The 20,797-nt window shown below is 36.5% G+C and overlaps 2 long non-coding RNA genes across 4 annotated transcripts in view; one reads left to right on the top strand and one right to left on the bottom strand.

Annotated features, from left to right (window-relative positions):
* The window catches only part of LOC145479076 (uncharacterized), a 20,825-nt gene extending 5,608 nt beyond the window's left edge, over positions 1–15,217 (top strand). The window contains exons 3-6 of one of the 3 annotated variants that reach the window (XR_014048376.1): positions 1,927–2,037; positions 3,308–3,383; positions 4,140–4,227; positions 4,832–15,217. This is a non-coding gene — a long non-coding RNA (uncharacterized LOC145479076). Of the gene's footprint in view, positions 1–1,926; positions 2,038–3,307; positions 4,228–4,831 lie in introns of all 3 variants that reach the window. The other 2 variants (XR_014048374.1, XR_014048375.1) reach the window with 2 other exon arrangements.
* Positions 15,218–15,222: 5 nt separating this feature from the next.
* LOC145479104 (uncharacterized) overlaps positions 15,223–20,797 on the bottom strand; it is an 8,493-nt gene continuing 2,918 nt past the window's right edge. Inside the window, exons 3-4 of the long non-coding RNA XR_014048382.1 lie at positions 17,053–17,143; positions 15,223–16,007 (exon numbers count right to left, since the gene is read on the bottom strand). This is a non-coding gene — a long non-coding RNA (uncharacterized LOC145479104). The remainder of the gene's footprint in view (positions 16,008–17,052; positions 17,144–20,797) is intronic.

Genomic DNA, 20,797 nt, shown 5'->3' on the forward strand with positions numbered 1-20,797 from the left:
AAAACCCTTTAGTTAACTTTTTTTATTTTAATGAATATACCTTCATAATCTACAATTCTTACTAAAGCTTTCAGAAAATATATACTTTAGTGGGGTTAGCGTGAAACGTCTGACCATAAAGCGGCGCAAATGAATTATGGTCATTTGTGGTATACTGATACCTTAATGGGCAATGGTGTTGAGATGTTTACAGGCAAGACTTCTGTCTTGATAGGGCTGATCTTAAGTCTCACAGCTAACAATGAATTCAATGGATTCACCCCTTCCCTAAAAAAAATCAGGGAGAGGGACATTAGCCTGCGTAGCTTGGTGGGTTAAGCAATTTTTTAAACAATTTGAGCATGAGTGCACAAAGCGGCACTAAAAGTGGTGAAGCCACAAAAACGAGCGATCAACAAAGTTGCGAGGAACTGCCAGCCTGGATTACCCCCATTTTTTATTGCCACCCCCATTATATATTTTGAAAACTCGATGTCAGGTTTTGTGAATCGTATTAACACAGCTGATCAGAGCATAGATCATAATAAGAAACTTCCAGCTAACTTGGCAGGGAAAAGTCACTGTGATACTGTAGAGTCTATCAAAACAAATCTATCGAATGCTATGGCGATGCAGTGTTTGCTTGATGGCGGCGAAGGGCAAAGCCTGTCAAGGGAGGAATCATTTTCTTAGCATACTCAAATTGCTTAAAAACCGCCAAGCTACATAGGCTAGAGGGACATCTGTGTAACAGTGCCACTACTCATGTTGCAGAGTTAACTCTTTTGGTTGGTGACATCTGTGCAATTGTTGTTCTCTTTTGATATTTGGTCTCTCAACCTTTCTTTGCCTCATGTGTCTCTTTACTTCAAGAAAGCTATGCGTTTGTCCAGAGATGTTCTTATGTTTCTTGCATCAGTTTGATCAAGCTTTTGTCTCTCAGGCTCGAGCTCGAGCTCAAGCTTTTGGTTTTACCTCCTTTGTTCACTATGGCACCACATGAATCAGGTGTAGCTGCTACACACAAGTCTGTTGACCTTTTTTGCACATTGTATATGCCATTGTTTGGCTTTGTTCAGGCAAGATCATGGTTTTGATCCTCCATGTGGATCTCACCAGTTGCTGGTATTTAATTTTCTGTACATCTGTAGTTGCTAGCTCAACTTGTACATTTGTGAGAATCTGAGACATTCTGCGGCTTGGAACGAACTTCTTGTGGTGTGTACCTTTGAGTTGGATGGAAAATTCCTGGTTTCTGGTATCCATGCCATATTTGGAGAAAATGATAGATTAACTTATTAAAAGATGGTAAATGTCTTACATAATTAATGCAGATTTGTACAACAGCCAATCAGTGAACTTTCCAAACATTTCATGAAAACACCCAGAATGCATAACATGATTAAAAACGCCACTACACAGATGTCCCTCTCCCCGATTCTTTTGAGGGGTGCGGGCAGATATACACGGGCTATGTTGAGTAAATAGAAACATGAAGGATTATGTTGGTATTTTGTTTGTCCATGTAAGAAGAGGACTAAGCTGTGTAGGAATAGACAAGTTTTGCTTTTTAAGATAGTTAAGTCCATGCTTGGACTCAACTATCTGACAAGAGGTGTGGTAAACCCTCACTTGCACTCATTTGGCTCGCTCATACTTCTATTTCTATTCTGTCTCTGGGTTTCTGTGGATAGCTGAAATCTACTTTATTAACCAGGGAAAAGGAGGTAGATACCCAAATTGTAACCGGGGAGGTGGAAAATTGTTATTAATAATAACTGTATACAGTGGAGGGGACACTGTGATCCTATTACAAAAGTTACATGTATGTCTCTTAGGCAAGTACATCTGGTGAATATTAGTAGGGGAAAACCTTTCCCCTTCTCTCCCAACCCTTCATGTTTTTCTCATTCTTGAAAAGGTTCCTTCAATTTCTTTGTGTTTTAGGCAAAAACAGGTAACTACAGCAAGTAAATTACAACATGTTTGACAAAAGGCAGCTGATCTTGAAATCTGGCAGATGTTACTGCAAGCCATGATACATGTAAATGCCATGATGTACATGTAGGTATCTCCAGACTGAATATATGGCCTTAGTGTGGTTCACATTTTAAATGACTAAGTTGTATGACTGAGTTTATGTACATGTACATGTACATAGTACATGTATATGCACATGTACATATATGTACACATATTTACATCATGTTCATGTACCATGAATTAAATTTTTACTTACTTATGTGTGTCTTAGCCATGTACTAACCAGTCAGGATAACTCTTTTAGGGACAGATGAATATGTTAAAGTGTAGAGCAGGAAATTTTTTTTGAATTTCTCATTATAGAAACCTGTCTATTAGATACAGTTGCCTTTGTAAGCACTCTATAATACAGACTCTCTCAAGTATGGATAACAGAATCTAAAAATCACATCGCAGCCTCAGAGAGCAAAGGCACATAAACCTAAACTCTTTATTATGTCTATTATGGACTAACTAGCAATAGTTTCATATTCAACACAATTTAATTATTGTTTGTGATTTCAAATTAGACTACAGGTAATTGATTGTTCTATTATTCGAGCAGTGCAGTAAAAGTGTCCAGGCTTGTAAAAACTAGCCAGCAGCCAGCACAAATTACCATCTGCTCATGATGTTGACTGGTTACTCTATATGGGGCTGTTCACGTGATTCTTTAAAAAGAACAATGGCAAAATCAGCCACCTTTTTCAGCAACAGAGATGCCTACTTCAGAGCTTTGTGACAACCCTTAGCACATATAGCATTCATTATCTCCATTTATCATCAGAATTTCCAGGGTCACCACAAAGTTTTGAAGTTAGCGGCTTTATTGCTGTAGTGGATGGCTGATTTGCCAGATCTGTTCCTAAAGAATGTGATGAAAAGGTCAGCAAAATGAGCTGGCTGAGATGAATAGTAACAATAATAATAATAATAATAATTGTATAGATTTAACCAAGGTTAAAAGCTCTGGGCTGGGTTGTTCAATGCCCGATTAAGCTAACCCAGGTTAACTGAGAATTGTGATTTGAGTTTTGTAACTTTGCGGTGAGATTTTCTGTTTTTATTGTTTGGCCTTCCGTTTTGAGTTTGAATAATCTCAAAATACACAAAACATAAGCAGTGAAAACAATCTCTGTACAAGAAAAACTTTTAATCCTGGGTTAGCATTAACTGCCTTCTGAACAACCCCGCCAGATCGTTAAATCTGTTACATCGCAAGTGTTCCGTAATTGTGTTTTTCGATTGATTGCATCTTTTGTTCGGGTTCTAGCATCGTTAAATTTATGTTTGCCTCAAATTTCAGGGTGGTCCATTGAGGGTAGTCCATGGGTAGTCCATGGGTAGTCCATTCAAGTAGTCCATGGACCAGGTCCATCGGGGTAGTCCATGGACTAGGGGTCAGCAAAATGTACCATTACACGGTCAGTATAAATATGGACTGCGGACTGCAGACTGTGGACTGCGAACTGCGGACTTAGGCATAAAACGTGGACTAAGCATTATGAACTGAGTATAAAACACAGACTGTGACCTAAATGCAGCCTACTGACTGCAGTCTGTGTTTTTTTCTGACCGGTCATAACTAATTTTACGTAATACATGTATAAACGAGCGATCGAGAACAAACCCTCCTGTGTGTACAGCGTACGTGCTTTGCAATCAATTCATTTGTTTTCACCCCTGCTGAAGAGAGGCCAATTTCACGTCTACCCAACAGCTCAGGCACAAAATGCTGCTCCTAGAATTTTTGCTTTTTTGACGTACCAATCCTACCAAGACTTGAATGCACTCCTTAATCTACAATTACTACTAGTTTTCATTGTAGCAGAAATGCCCGCGGTCAGAGTGTCCGACCAGGCTAAGCTTTTACCTGTCAAAACCTCAAATTTACCAGACAATTGTCTGATGACCTACTATTATTTGCATGCTTGACAGTGATATGTTTTTGATAAGCATTAATTTTGTTTCAATAATTGCCAAACGTACATTACTTTCAAAAATTTTGGACATTTTAGTTTGGGATGCTTTGCTAGAATATAGCTTAGTTAAATTTTTGCCTACCAACCTTGAGTCAGAGTGGAAAATTTATGGAACTGATCTGCATTACATGTATGTACTCATAAAAGAAACGAAAGTTTTCCTTTCAGGTGATAAAAAGAACAAGCAAATCCAAATTCAAGTTCTTGCTTCATCTCTCATGTGATGGTGCTGTCCAAGAAGAAAGTATGTACTTTATACTGTACTGTAAATATTTTGGATGCTTAAAATTTTAGGCACTTACAAATTTCACATGGTTATATTTCTGGACACTTTTTTGTCCAAAATTAAAGTCATCAAATTTTTGGCAAGAAATGTATATGCAAAGTATTTATTTTTACCGGTATGTTGTCAAAATAATTTATGGCAACTAATGAGCAGAGCAGAGTCTTTCATTAAGACGCCCCCTCCCCCACTCACCCAGTTCAGAGCATTTTAAGTTGCTCATTTCAAGCTAATTTATTCCTGGGTTAATATTCCTTAGAATTATTCAGAATTTCTTGTCTCTGGCTTCAGAGTTAATGTCTGGTTCAGAATCATTCATCCCATCAAGGAACATCATTGCCTGCAGTCTCATGGCTATCTTTCTGCTGCAAGAACATTGATTGATTGCTTAGGGAATTAGTTTGATTTGGTGGGGTAGAAATGTTTGGGTAATTGTTTAGGAGGTTGTGAAATTCTCAAGACTCCTAAAGCAAAATTTTAAGAGAAAATATCTCCACATTGTTTTTTATGCAAGTTTAGCAAAAGTCCCGTACAAATGCTTACTACATACATATTGGATTTGCAGGCAAGTTGCTAGAGACATAGCACACAAGATCAAGGACCATGGACCCAGGACAGAGGACCCTGGACAGAACATCAAGGAGCAAGGATGGGACTGAGGAATGAGGACTGAGGATTGACAACTGTGGGTCAAGGACAGTGGATGATGCCTTGGAAGATGAACTTTCGGAAGATGAATTATAGATATATTAAGGTATATGAGATATAACCAGTAGCAGAAATGGCACGGTGCACCTTGCCCTGAGGGTTTTTCTCCAGGTACTCCGGTTCCCCTCACTCCTGAAAAACCAATATTTTCAAATTACCAGTAGCAGAGATGGCATGGTGCACCTTGCCCTGAGGGTTTTTCTCCGGGTACTCCGGTTTCCCTCACTCCTGAAAAACCAATATTTCCAAATTTCAATTTAACAAAATTTGCGACACATTACTGTGGGCCAATTGAGATGAAAAATTCCTTGATTATTCGAGGTAAACATTAATTTGTTTGCAATGTAATACCAATTTATTACTCTCTGTTCATTTCCTAGTTACATGTGCACATGTGGTTTTGCAGTCTCCTTTGCAGCTGTTATTTTAGTCAATGAGCAAACTAGGAAGAAGTTTTATTTTTTTCTTTTTCAAAGATCTCTTTTTTAATCATAGGTAAAGGGAAATTCCCAAGTCAATCAATCAATCAATCAATCAATCAATCAATCAACCAATAATTTAATCAATCAAAAAATCACTCAATAACTCAATTAATAGTCAAGATGAAAAGCCCAGGATATGCAGCTAAATAAAATAGCAATTACCAACCTTTAAATTTATCTAGTTGCAATTTGAAGATCTTTAAAATTGTATTCCAATACCACTTTGATGCACATGTAACTAGTACCCAGGTAAACAGAGTATTGAACTGACCAGTGTGTGTGTTGTGTGGGTGTCATTCATTTGCAAATAAGTGGCTTGCTTGTCACATTTTCCATACAATTCATTATATCAGGGCTGGGAATTATGCCAGTAGCAATCATCCTGACTAAAAATTAACTGAATCTCAATTATGGTAAAATCTGTTTCTGTGAATTAAAAGTTCGGTAATTCTTGTTGTATTTTCATGCGTACAGACATAAAACAAAAAAGAGCCGACATTTTGTTCAAAATTGCCTAAAAACGTAAGTTTTTGCAATTGTTATTGTCGAATTCAGAAACGGACAATGAAAGTTCAAAAAGCCATGCAGAAAATAAACCAAAATATATTTTAATAAGAAATAATTTATGAAATGCTCTTTATCCAAGAAAAGAAACCTAAACTGAACACTCAATCTGACTCAATCAAAGCAAAACTATTTAGTTCTTAATTAACACTCTCTATATTCCACATTGTAGTGTTTTTAATCACATGCAACAAGACTTTCACAATAAAGAACTCCCAAGAATCTGACTTTTAGTTTTATGAATTTGAAAATGATGAATAAGTCATCAAAAGGTCATTCAAAATTATTATCGCTAACTTTTGTTCTTAATTGTTTGTCCAAAGCCTCCGTTACTAGAAAATACAGTCAAAACTTATTTACCATTTTATTTATTTCTTACATGTACGTGTACAGGCATTTTGAGTGCTCATTAAAAATTCTCATATTTAAATTCTAGGATGCTCTTAAATGCAAAGCTAAAAATATTCCTATTGAGTTCTAACCACAAGTTATTTCAGTTCCTGAAAATAAATTGAAGTTACTCTTTTTTTGATATATGTACCGGCATTTTGGTGTACCACAAAAGAAGTCAGACAGCAGGATATAATCATTACAGTAGATTTGATTTTACAGAAGCCACTTATTTGCTCATGAAAACCTAGTTTCTCCTTCTTGCAAGATTCCTATTGAGCAGCTCTATGGTGAAATCTGTTCACTTCCATTGGTTTTCCTCGGAAATGGTAAATTTAGTTTGGAGTTGAAAAACAATATCTTTTGCCAACGTCAACATAAGAAACCGTTTAAGGCTCTCTTCATTTTTATGTCTGATTTTGAAAAAAAATATACATATTTGTTGTACTTAAAATACTGTTGCCAGAATGCTAAGTTATTTGCTTTTCTTGAGAAAAATTTTCCCTGTATTTACTTTAAAAAATACAATACATTTTTTAATCCAAATAAGCTTGTTTTGGGAAAGTAGCTGCTCAGTAGGAAACTTGTATTCAAGAATATATATATATATATAGATATTATATTTTTTTTTAGTTTAAACGTGCATCATGCTTTAAAATCACTGCCTATTTCAGTTCTCACTGATCACAATTATTTTCTTTGGGTGAGCAATATTTTCATTTTTGTCAAGTGCTGAGGTTTTTTTTAGTTCAGATCAATAGCATGATGGTGCTTGAAACTATAGTATTGTTTTTTATCACCTTTGAACAAAGGAAGCTTCCTGAAACTATTCTTTTGTGGTAATGCAAGTAAATTCGATAGGCTGATTAAGAAATTATTAATTGAATGCAATACTAATCTGTGGCTTTTCACAAATTTATTCAATTAACTGAGTGTTATACAAAACTGCTATTTATTACTCGATCAGTATTACAAAAAATTGTGAGCTACGTTTTTCCAAAATAATGCATTTAAAGTATATTCAATTGTAGGATTAAGAAATTATGAAATCAATGCAATACCAATCTGTAGGATTTCACAAATTTATATAACTAACATGCATTTATTGTCACACAAAATTGTTATGTCTTACTCGATCAGTTTTAAAAACCGAATTTTTTGTTCTAAAATAATTTTTTTGCCTCCTTTGTTTAAAGGTGCCACAGCAAGCTCATTAGCACAGAAGTAAGCAATTACTAATTAACTCAACTAAGAAAACACTACAAATTTTGGTGTCACAAGGTCTTCACATTAGCATTGACACTAACGTGTTAAAGATAGGCCAAACGTGGGGATAGTCAGAAGAAAAGGGGTGTAGAACAGACCCTTCAGATCTAGTGGGCGTTCCTAGTCAGGCATAATATTGGCATCATGGTACATGTACAATAGAGGGAAAATTAACCCTTATGGTTATTTTCGTTAGGATTTCGATGCAGTAGTTTTCAGTAGTTCAAAACCACTTAGGGAATCGGGCTTTTTAATTCTACTTCTCTCCAATAAGTGTTAAATAAGGCAGATTGAGTATGTCTCAGTATTATTACTACTTAAGTATCAATTCAATAGCAGAACTAATTAGGGCATAATTTTGAATAGTGAATAGTTCTTTTTTACTGTGCTAATGAGCTTGTTAGTTTTTTTCTTTGTGGAGTCGATATTTTCCGCTGAACTTAGTATATTTTAGATTATTTTCAGGAACTGAGATGGCCCATACACCCGCACACAACACAAATGGTCAGATTTAAATCTAGCCGATCAATGTCCCTGCAGGGTTGTGGAAACTTGCTCTGAGGACGGTGTTTCTGACGTTCTTCTGCAATATTCCGACTGAGAAATCCTGGTGAGTTTATCTGTTCCGCTCTTTGATGGAGGCACTTGGACACTTTGATGGTGTGGTCGTTTGCTCTCAAGTGGAGAAGGCATCATGGGGGAAGGTGAGGGTTTGCTTTTCATATCTTTTTGGCTTTACTTGACCACGTCAGAAAACCACACCTTTATTCCAATTGCCCTGAAGGATGTTTGTTTTCAATGAGTGTTTCTAAAGTTTTTCTGTTGATGAGGACGTAAAACAGTAGTGCTTTAGTGCAGGTCATGGGTAGTACATTTCCAGGATGTTGGGGTTAGTTTTGAACAATGAAGGTCACTGATCTGGCTTGACTGGAATTTCACAAGCGACACTAGATTGAGCTGCTAGTCATCTGGGATTCTTCTGAAAGAGCTGATTCTCGTTTAGGGCTTTTCTTAATTAAAAATAATAATTTTCTCTTCGTTTAAATTCTGAAGATAAAAAAAATTAGGTGTCGAATAAAAATAAATTAGTCACAATTATCTTAAGAACAGAATTTATTAACACGATCAGTTCACAGGTCAAAGAAAAATTAAGAACATTAACCGCTTAAAATATAAATTAAAATTATCAGGAGTTACAACTTTGGCTTTTTTTTCTGATTAACTCCAGGAATTAGTTAACCTAAAAGAACTCAAAAGCAGTCTCCTGCGCTGGCGTTACTTGAGTTGTCACGCAACACTTCTTCCCGGAGTGCTGCGTGACGATACAAATAACGTCTATGAAGGAGGCTTCTTTTTGGAAAATTTTAATCTTAGCTACTAAATATAAAGTTACATTTTCCGTGATCAAAGTTCAAAACGTAGGCCAATTGTTCATTTTGACTTCCAAAACGTTTAACTAACCTCGTAAACATTTTGTGTATATGAATTTTGTACGTCTAGAGTTTATCTTGCCTTCTTCAACTTACTTGATCTTGAAGTTGGTATTTAATTGTTTTTTCACTTAACTTTGGCCAATTGCTCATTTTGATTTCCAAAACCTGAGATTTACCGCGGAAACTTTATTTTTTGACTAAGTACATAACTGTAAGCTAATTATCAATATTGCATTCCAAAACTATAAATTGAACTTCTAAGACCACGCATATATTTCGCTTTTTTTTTAATTTCGTAGGCCAATTGTTCATATTTATGTTTTAATCAAACTAAACCTAGGAAACGCTTTTTGTAGTTTTTTTCTTTTTCTAATACTTGCTCAACTTCGTTGTTATCCTCGGGGATGCAGCGGCAGTTAATCGTGACGGGACGAAGTAAACCGGGCGGTAAAAACCTTTCGTCGGGTCGATCTTGCCGTCTGTTTACGTCGACTATTCCGACTAACTGCCCCGAGTTTCCGAGGATCCTTCGTTGTTTAATGTTATTCAAAGCCAAGATTAACAATAATAAAAGCGCAAATAAATTTCAAAATTCCACCGTGTTTGCCTTTCTTTAAGACGATTTTACTATGAATATTTAAACTACGATTCTTTCGAAAAATATTTGGATTTTTTTATACAAATTAGACTCGATCGATTTTAAATAACTGAAATTAAGTATCAAAACAAAGTTAACGCAATTCTAGGTGATGTGAACGGACGAAAATCGCCCGTTTGCTTTCGCATTAGTATTTATTTACTTTAGCAAAACACGCGTAAACCTGAAAACAAATTACTAATCTTTCATCGCTTTAACTTTGATCTTATAAACATAAGCGAAAATTCCTAAACTTGTATCAGCTTGGACGTAGAATTTCAAGTGACTTGTGTTCTTTTGGTGAAGTATGTGGGAGGACAGTCGGCAGGAGGTTTGGTCGGCAAGTCAGATCAATGAGTTTTTGCGTTGGATTCTTTTCTTGGCATCCATGGAAATTACTAAACATGACTTGTACTTTAGCGCTCCTGTTTTCCTTGTCCCTCCAACGAGAATTTCTAGATACAGTGCTTGGAACACGCATCTTAAATTTTATTATTTTGGCATTAATTTTTTCGTGCATTACTTACGGCTCTCAAAGCTAATAAAAATTCCAATTCAAATGGTGTGGTATTATGACGTAGTTGAGTGAAACCGAGGAGGCATGGAGAGCAAACTCTCACCTCCCTCATTATGCCATCTCCACTTGAGAGCAAACGGCCATATCATTAAAGTGGTCAAGTGTCGTCATCAAAAATGGCGGAGTAGATAAACAAACCAGGATTCTAAAGTTGGAATATTAATGAGGAACAGAAGAAACACTTCAACTCAGGGCAGAGTGAAAACAACCCGACAAGCAGGGACAAGATCGGCTTGATTTTTTTTTATTATTTTTTTGATACAATAAAAACGCAAATAAAGAGACAAAGAGACAGTTTTCTGTGTTGTCGTTTTTACCAGCAATCCATCATAACTAACCAGGTAAACACTTGTATCCATGACTACATCCTGATATACAGTGTAATCTGTCACGCAACTTGTCCCGAAATCTTCTCGAAAACGGCGTGACAAGTTACTGAAACATCGAGCCGTGTAACACAACGCGCAATGGACAAAACGTTTGCAAAACAAGTTGCTTCAACGGTTACAGAAAGTAGAACTAAGTTCCAACTTTCTCCAACCGCTGTAGCAACTGTTTCGCATAAATTCTGTCCGTTACACGGTATGATACACGACCCAATGTTTCATACAACGCATTTGTCACGCCGCCATCGAAAACATTAAGAGATTTGTTGCGTAAGAGATTACACTGAATAAGAGGACCACAAACCAAGTTCTGCTTTTAAGAAAACCACTACTTAAAACTGAAAAAGTCTGCCATAAAACTCTCATTGTACTTCTATGGCGTTTTCGCTGTAGTATTTGCGAGTAGCAAACTGTACTTAGTTGCTCAAGAAGTCGACTTTAAAATAAGTTGGCCCTTCCCTATTCACACTTTGCGTAACTGTCAAAGAACGTTTCAACGTAAGCGTGACGCAAGTCTTTGCATGTCACGCTATAATTTGGCTACAGAGATATAGACGATTCACAGGCGTAAGAATGCGTAACATTGTAAACTCCCATTAGGCTGAAGCATAGGCGATCGAAAATCACCTCGAATTAGCGACATATGAACCTGTAACTCACTGTAGCTCCTTGCAAATAAACAACAAACCTTGCGATAAAAATTCAGCATGTAAAAGAAAATGCTAATTTCTTAAAAACGCGCGGAACGCGACAATGACTTTTTTGCCCAATGTTGACGTCAAAAGCGTTGGTCCCGAAAAAAAAAAAAAAATCTGGAAAAGCCATTTTCCAAACTGAGCAACTAAGCACATCTTGTGCCTCACAAATAGAGCAATGAGATGAGGTATTAAACACAAAGACGCACTATAAACCTAACACGGGATTACAAAAACAACACTGGATAATTTAATGCAACTTAAAATTGTGATAACAAATTTCCAAATAATTTTAAGAATTTTGCAATATTTCAAGACGATTAATTTTGTAAAACATGAATTAAAGATTAAAATAGTATCCAACTTTGGAGACGGCTACATCCTCAAGGTAATTAAATGCATGTTTTTAACTTTCTTTGTAATTGTAAATTTTTAAATAATTTTAAGAAGTTTCAAGTATTTCAAGAAAATATTTTAACATGAATTACAAATTAAATTGTGTCCAAGTTTAGTGAAGGCTAAATCCTCAAGAAAATTAAGTGCATTTTTAAATTTTTTCTCTGTAAGTGTAAATTTACAATAAAGAATTTTGCAATATTTCGAGAGAATCTGTAAATATGACTTCGAGATTACATTGTATCGAAATGTAGAGACAGCTATATCCTCAAGTAGTGCGTCTTTGTGGTTCTGAGAGCTTTATAACATTGCATTTCAGCAGAGATTTCCTTGTACCCTCATATCACTAACTTTACAATGGCCCATATTGTTTTGTCAAGAGACTTCAATTAAAACACACTCAAATGGGGTGTCATTATTTTCATGGATTTTCCGCGAGTTCTGGGCCATAAAACAACCAAGACTTCATAGCCTAATTTCAAAGGGAGTAATAAATAGAACAGGTAATTGACATTTATTTTGTACTTACCACTTCAGCAAAAGTTCAAACAAAGTTTTGAGAGTTAAGTTTTAAAAAGAAATAAAATATCTGAATCACACAGTGAAACTTCAATTTTGATTTCTAAATTCATCAATAATGTATTGTAATAAATCTGCATAGTCAAAGTAATGAGAGTTTGGCAGAAATGAAAAATAAATCTTTTTCAAAACTTGCAATGTTTTGAACTCCATTAAAAAAACCAACGATAAAACCACTGAACAGTAAAATGGAATCACCATTTTCATTTTCTACTGATCAATAATTCGTTTTGATAAAGCCTTATTGTCAAAGTAATTGGAATTCAGTAGAAATCGAAACGAAGTCTCTTTGATTGAGGTGATACACAAATGAAATTTTGGAACTTGAAAACACTCATCCCCCCTGCCCTGTAGAACGTTTGAATACTAACGTGCAGTTACTATTATTGTTTTTTTACTTCATCAACACTTCATTTCAACACTTGCACATTGCACTTAACTGGTCATTAACAGATTGAACAAAGCAAAATATTTCAAACTTTTTCATTGCCAGTCGTCATATTTTCCAAGTATTTTGCAGATTTGGGTAACTTGCAAAATCTATTGTTTTCAAACTCATGCTGAAGGGATAAGTGTTAATAAATAACTGAATAGTGAAGTCATATTTGTACTAATGGGCCATTGTACAGTAACGACAAATACCACAGACATGCATAGCCAAACAGAGGTCAAATGAAAACTTACAGACATCCCAAACAACAACATGCATTCTAAATAAATTTATTGAAAGTGGATAACACCTCAGAGAAGAATGTGAATAATAATGTGAATAAACATAGACAAAGAATTCTTCAAAAAAAATTACAGGCAAGCCATAGAATTTGTAAAACGGCTTTTCAGAGAGTAATAATATTAGTTACTCAATAATCTTATTCTAGTTGTCAACTGTAACAACCACTGCTAAAATCAATCAGTCTTTAACATGTTTTGATAAGGAGCCTTCAATTTAGCAGTTACTCAATTATCAATTTGCCGAATTGTATTCACTTTCTTAGCAATTAATTTATCAAGACACTGTGACCACAACAGCAGAGTTTTTGTTCAGCATGTCAATAAAAAATTCATTGGACTACAAACTGAAGTCCCTTGTTGTTTCTTGTTTTGAAATGGTTGAAGGAGACGGTCACTCCAAAAAGACGCAAATAAACGTACATGTATGAGACCTCTCACGCGAAAACGTTCCTTGCGGTATCCGTTCGAACGGCTGAACGCACGGCAAATGAGCGGATAAGAAACGGGTCTACAAACCGTTCAAAACGGATTCATTGAATGACTGAATGGCTGAAGAAAATTTGTGAACGGATGAGGTCAAACGGCTGAACGGCGTTGAAAAAACTCCCTTGACTTCTGATGCTGAGTTTCATTTTTCACTAGCTAGAAAGGAAAGTTTTGGAAGAAACTTTTCTTTACAACTGGACTGCAGAAATATTTAAAATATACATGCACATGTAGAACAAGAATGACTGAAATGATAAGTCATTTACATTCAGAAGTGTTCTCACTCCCGTGAAAAATTACTGTATTTCCTCAGTTGGTCCCTTCCCTCTGTAAAGAGTCCAACCTGCCCATTTATTTTTACTTGTTGTTCAGTACCCCTATCAGGGATAAAAGCAGAATTATACCCTCCAGCCCCACTTCCAGCCCCACCTCCGCCCTCCCCACCAAAAGAAATTTTCTCTATCTCTGTGTCAAAGATTTATTGAACCATCCATGGAATTCCTTCTTGAGACAACCTGCCTTAAAGTTTATCTGCAACCCTTCAACTATAACAAATTGCATTTTGTAGTTTTTTTCTGAAGGCAAGAAAGCATACAAATCAATGTACATACCCCCAGGTGTACTTTGTTACATGTACCTATGAACTGGCAAGGTTGCCATGTTGTAGTATGCTTCTCCCCTCCCCCTAATTACTCCTATGCCAATCTATTTTTGATTCTAATGATCTAAATGGGAGGGTGTTGTCTAGAATGTGAAACCAATCAGGGGTACATGTATGCGTATTTCTCACATTATCACACAACAATCTCTTCCACTGATCCTCAGGCCCATCTGAATAAGGACACCAACCCAAACCCTTGTCCAGTACAATTTTTCAACAATGAACAATTGCAGTTTGCTTGATGTTTTTGGAAGGGGAGAAGGAAGGGGGAGGGGCATGTTAAATGATGAATTTAAGACAGAATTCTCTTTCCACTCCTTCTATCCAGTATCCCTTATAATTAGCCCCAACCTCTTTCTTTTTCCTGTTTTGATCCATATGGTGGGTGATCATATTACAGTGTAGCAGTGAAACAGCAGCTCAGCACTCTTTTGGCCATAAATTTCTAAGCCCTTCCAGTTGAGGTCAAAAGGACAGAATTTCCTAGTGGTGTCAACAATAAATTTATACAGATAATCTGATTGTTTTGTACAATCCCAGAACTTTGAATTGGAAGTATTGATTATATCAAGCCTCCATTCTAATAAGGAAGTCTTTCCAAATCTCCTTTTCAACAAACAAATTGCAGTTTTGATATTTGATATTACTATTAAGCCTTTCTTCCAAAGAGCTTCCCCTTTGTACATACATGTATGGGCAAAAATCAGGAAGTCCAACAGGGGTTTAGAGGAGGAAATACAGTAAAAACATAAAATATAACCAAATGAAATGTTATCCACTTCAAAACTAATTTACTGACTGAGCCAATGAAAGCATTTCAAATTATTTACATGTCTGTGGTATTTCAAAATTAAAAGCAGAACTTGGTGAATACAATGATCAACTCAAAACTAATCCTTAACCTGGGCAACCCTGGGAAATAAAAGTGAATCATGACAAGGTTGGAGAGTGGGGGGGGGGGGGGGGAGGGGGGAGGGGGGATTGAGGATGTCATTATAGTATGTGATTGTCCCATTCTGAGGTGCCCAAAGGAAGAACTGTCAAGTTGCCAACCACAAAAAAAAAAAGTGTACAAGTATCACTGAGTAGTTTGTCTAGTGTGAAAGGACTGATGCTTTGAGAACCTGTCAAGGTAATAGGTAGTAATCAGTGGTGAAGTTTGTGTTGAGGCTGGTTGAAGAACATCATATGAGTCCTGTTGAGGTCAAGAAATACCATAGTGACTACTGTAGGGGCAAGTAGTTGTTGGTATAAGTTGAGTAGTGTCTGTTCTTACATGTAGTTAGTTTGGTGGTCACTTACTGAAAGTGTGTCGTACTATAGGTTTAATTCAAATGGAGTTAGTTCAGTAGTTTGGTCTAGTTATTTTATATGCCAAAGGTAAAGTACAAAAGGAAACCTTTCCATTTTCTCTACTTATTCTCCGGGTGAACTTTCCCTGATTTTGAAAAACAAAAACTTCCCTGACTAGTTTGGATCCTATAATAATAGTGCATTAATTAAAAAGGAAAAAAAGGGGGTGCATTTTAATTATGTTTCTGCTGTAGAATTCGATGACTTGGGTACCCTGTATGGATGCCCTTCGGCGATTCTCCTTAAGGAACCAGGTTAAGTTTTGATTTGATCATTGCATAAGAACACAAGTGTTTACCTGGTCCTGGATTGCAAAAAAGAAAAAAATCATTATTCTAGAATAAGCTTGTGGATAATATCCTCCTCCTGTCTTGTCCTCAGGTATTTTGTCTTCAGCTGTTCAAAAGAAGAAATAGAAAAATTTAGATACTGTATAAATGTTTATGGTGTAGTGCCATAACACCAGGTGAAATGGTCCCCAGATTAAGAAGCCTTCCCAAAGTCCTTGAGTTATGATCTTGAACACAGCACTTTACTCAAACAGTAACTTACTTCACCAAGGATTATAAATGGATACCAGCAACCTACAGTGGAACCCCGTTAATACGCTCACCAATGGGCCATGAAAATTTAGCAGTGTTAACAAGTTGACCATATTAATGGGGTAGGGTCAAATTTCATGACTGGTCTAAATTGAATGACGTCTTAACAGAAGTAACAGATATTAATATCACAATTGCACTTCTGAACCACTGTTCTTTAATAAAAATACGGAATGCAGATAGAATTTAAAAACATTGAAACTTCAATCACTTCATACAATATTTAGATCAGAAAGATGAACATAACCCTCACTCAGACAATCACACTATACAAACTACTGATACTCACAGGTTTAAACCATTTACTATATAACTGGCTGAGTGGCCATTTAAACAGGGTAAGATTGTAAATGATTATACAGGTTGGGATTTCAAAATGTGGCAGTAAGCTGTATTAAAGGGCTGGCCGCATTTACAGGGTTTTTCTATGAGAGAAATGTATGGGCATTTCACCCGTACACAAGAATGTGGCATAATAACAAGGTGACAGTAAGGTGGGGTTCCACTGTACATGTACTAGACTAACGTGACAGAATGGCGATAACCACGGGATTAAGAATAATTTGAGTTACGTGCGAGATTTATTAAACATGTACATTATACATGTAGTCACTATGACCTATACAAAATAATTAAATTAAGGTAATGATTCCCCTATGAAAGAAGCAATTAAATTTCATGGCCGTTAACAAAATGCTGAAAATAGAGACATTCCAAAAGTAAAGCCCTGGCCAGACGAACCCACAAGTAGAGGCAAGCTGAAAACTTGGGACTACTTGCAACTTCATTTGGCCAGGCATTGGGTGCACTTGCATTGACCTGCGATGACTTGCACTCACTTTGGTCAAGATCAAATTTGCATGCAAGTTGATGCAAGTTTTCACAGTTGGGCTATGTACTGTAGTCAGCTACATGTATCACATGTGATCACTGATGGAAAATAAATATACAGTGACAATTAATAAATAAATCTCTTTGGTTACATTTATTTCTTTATCAAGTTCTGGCATCAACTGGTTTGTCAAATGTGTTGCAATTTACCCTACCACAAATGAAAATTTTTAAGTGTTAATAAAATAATTACCAAATGAATGAATGCATTTTGTTACATTAAAATTTACAGCAGGAGGGCAACTGGTTTTCACAGGCAGGCAAAATTCTTTCAACTGAACTTCTTCAGAAGAAAACCTTTTCTGTAGATGGTCAAACCAGGCTGGCAAAATCATCCTCACAGCAGGTCAATTTGCCTGCTGCCCGGCACCTAATGAAACCCCTGATTTATTATAAAGAGAGTGTCATAGTCCATGCATGTGTGAAATCTTGAATATTGTTGCAGAATTCTGTGTTCAATACACCAGTTGAAAGCTCAATGAATGCAGATTCTTAGGATAATGAAGATACATGCAATGGGTGCAGATTCCAGAAAATATCCATGCCCTTCCATCTTCATCTAAACCCCCTTCTGGGCTTTGGAAATGCCACAATGGTTAGGAATTCAGTAATCATTCAACTGCCCCCGTCCCTTCAAAAATGTTTACTTTTTCTTTACAACTGAATTGAAAGGCCCTCTCTAACTTCCAGACACGTAAATATTATACCCAAATTCATCCTTTGACTCTCTCTCTCTCTCTCTCTCTCTCTCTCTCTCTCTCTCTCTCTCTCTCTCTCTCTCTCTCTCTCTCTCTCTCTCTCTCTCTCTCTCTCTCTCTCTCTCTCTCTCTCTCTCTCTCTCTCTCTCTCTCTCCTTCTCTAACCTAAAACTTAGCTACATGACCTGCAGCCTGCAGAACAGGTGGATTAGCAGGGCAGAGAGCACAACGCAATACACCGGCATGGAGCATGACCACGAGGGCGAAGTGCAAGGTGAAAAAAATCTGCCTATAGTCACACCATTGTTTATGCTCTACTGCCCCCTTGAAATGATTGGCATGAAAGAATGAGAATTTATTGGTGCAAAAAATGTCCCAAGTAACCAATTTACAAATGTATACATGACACAAAAAAGTCAACAGACGTGAACATCTGGATTTAGCTAAATTTACATCATGTGGTGCCAGAACGAACAAAGGAAGTACAAACCTAAACATCAAGCTCAAGAGAAGAAAAGCTCAAACAGATTCAGGTTGCAAGAAACATAACTCTGACAACTCTGAATGGATAACTCTAAGATTCTTGAAGTAACACTACTGACAGCAGTCTCTGGCAATGCCCGACAAAGCTAAATATGATCCGTAATAATAAGCCACATAACTTAACACAGTTTTAATTTAACAACCAAGCCCAGCAACATAATATAGAATGTAAGTAATCAACATGATCACCGACTTCTCCCTCCAGAGTGAATAATTAAAAAGAGATACAACGTACATTTCTGCAATAGAAATGAAACAAGACAAACCACACTTGGCACATGGCAAATTACAGAGGTATCAAAAGTCCCTCTTCTAAACAATTAGATTATGAGCTCCAGATTTCTATCGCCTGATAGTTGACGAAGGCACAGCCCGAGTCAACTATCACGCATAGAAATCGAGAGTGGACTACCTTGGTAGTCTGCTAGGGCTTTTCCCCTTTGCAGTGTGTATGTTTCAAGGTTGTATTTTCATTCAAGGTCCAAAAATTACGTACAAATTAATTACTACTGGTGTTTTACGTTGATTTTCATTCAATTAAATTCAATAATACGTTGAAGCAGCAAACGTGACAATTTAGCTCTTCATGCCAACTTTGTAACTTGATACTTTTGTTTTCCTCGCAAAGGCATATAATATGAAACCCTTGTTTTCCCCAAAACACGCAGAAGATGTGCTTGTTTTTTGGAGATAAATGAAAGAAAGTTAAATATCTGATGTAGTGATGAAGAAACTAAACAGAAACGATGTTGTTTCACTAAAAATGTAAATTTTTACCGATGAACAAGAACTAATTTAATGATCAGATAGTCGCGAAATACCACTTTCTTTTTCTGTTGCCACCTTTGCTGTTAACAAAAAAAGAATTCAAAATTAACCCACAACAATATTGATGGCTGAGAAGCGTTTCAACGAAAAGTATTGAAGATAAACAGCGCTACTTGGCCGATATGAATGAGTCTCCTCAAAGACTGATTAAATTAATTTGCCCTTTCATTAGGTGCCATGGAGTCTGCAGCAATATTTGAGCACTTTCCTGGTTTCTTTTGTCACAAATTTACAATGTGTGGAGTATTAAAGCCACTAACTTGGAAACTTTTTGGTCTCTCTTACAGACACAATTAAGGCAAGAAATAAACAAGCCGCTAAGGAGAAGCACTACATTTGAACCCTGGCAAGCACACTTTTGTAGATTGAAAACAGCAGATGATATTTGTTGAATGGACCTGCGTGTAATTCTAAAAGCTACGCAGTCACAGTAACGTTTCACTTTTGCATTAAAAAGGGACAATTGGCGCTACTTGAAAAATAACTACTGTTCTTGGTCACATGACATGACATAAAATACCGCGTGGAAAGATAGTGTATAACACTAATGATGCTAGTAAGAACACATGCGTCTTACATGTTGAGTTCTACCATAAGGAAAACCACTCAACATTTGTGTGTGATTCTGTGTGCAATGTATCCTCCACCTCATATAGAAGCCACGAATGCTAATAAATCTACGCATGCGTTTAGAGCAAATTACTTTTGTTCTAAAGAGAATGGTACCACAAGGGGAGCAGGGGTTTTCCTGAAACAAATATATAGCTTTGCGATGTTCATACCTACCTGACGGCAATGGAACGTGTTTTGCGTAGAGTACACATGTACCTTTCCCACTTCACCCCCACCACTTCCTTACCTCTAGACTAATTAATTAATTGAAATTAATTAATTAAACAAACATTAAAGTTTACACCTTAGTGCCATAGTGCCATAGCGCCATAGTGCCTTAGCGCCAGGCAGCTCTCATAACCATCCCAATAGTACACTCTGCACTAAAAAGCCCTCCTGATAAAAAAAGTACCCTTCAGAAACAAGTGAGGAGCAAAATAAAAGGTGAAGAGACTTATTTACCAATTCTGACAGGGGTTACATATTGGCAGTGAGGGACTGATCCAAGTTTTCACTCACAATGCTTTCAAGACTGACAGCTGGATACAAAGCTTATGAAGGCTTACTCTTCTTTCACATATTCATCAAACACCTTTTCCTGATTGCAGTTGCCTCTTGTTCACACATCACAGCTAGTTTCCACTAGTTCCACTACTCATCACCATTTTGAATTTGTCAAACAAACTTGAAATATTCAGGCTAAACATTTCAAGTTTTAAACCAGTTTTACCATATGCACAATTCATTACACTGTCCCCTTGAGTTCCATGGAAATCTTTCAAATCTACATATCCTTTAACATTGTTCAAAGTGGACAGATTTACTTAGGAAAATGTCAAATACGGTAGTTTTAGCTTGTTGTGATTTTAATTTACATGTATCATTGTTTTAATGTGCTAATTACTAAATATTTGCTTATTGCAATGATTTCAGGGCCCAAAATAGTGATTCTCTGGTCACCAATGAGATCCAAAATTGAGTGTTTGCAGCCAGATATTAAGAGCAGCTTGCT

Source organism: Orbicella franksi, chromosome 1 (genome assembly GCF_964199315.1).
Source record: "Orbicella franksi chromosome 1, jaOrbFran1.1, whole genome shotgun sequence".
Taxonomy (NCBI): domain Eukaryota; kingdom Metazoa; phylum Cnidaria; class Anthozoa; order Scleractinia; family Merulinidae; genus Orbicella; species Orbicella franksi.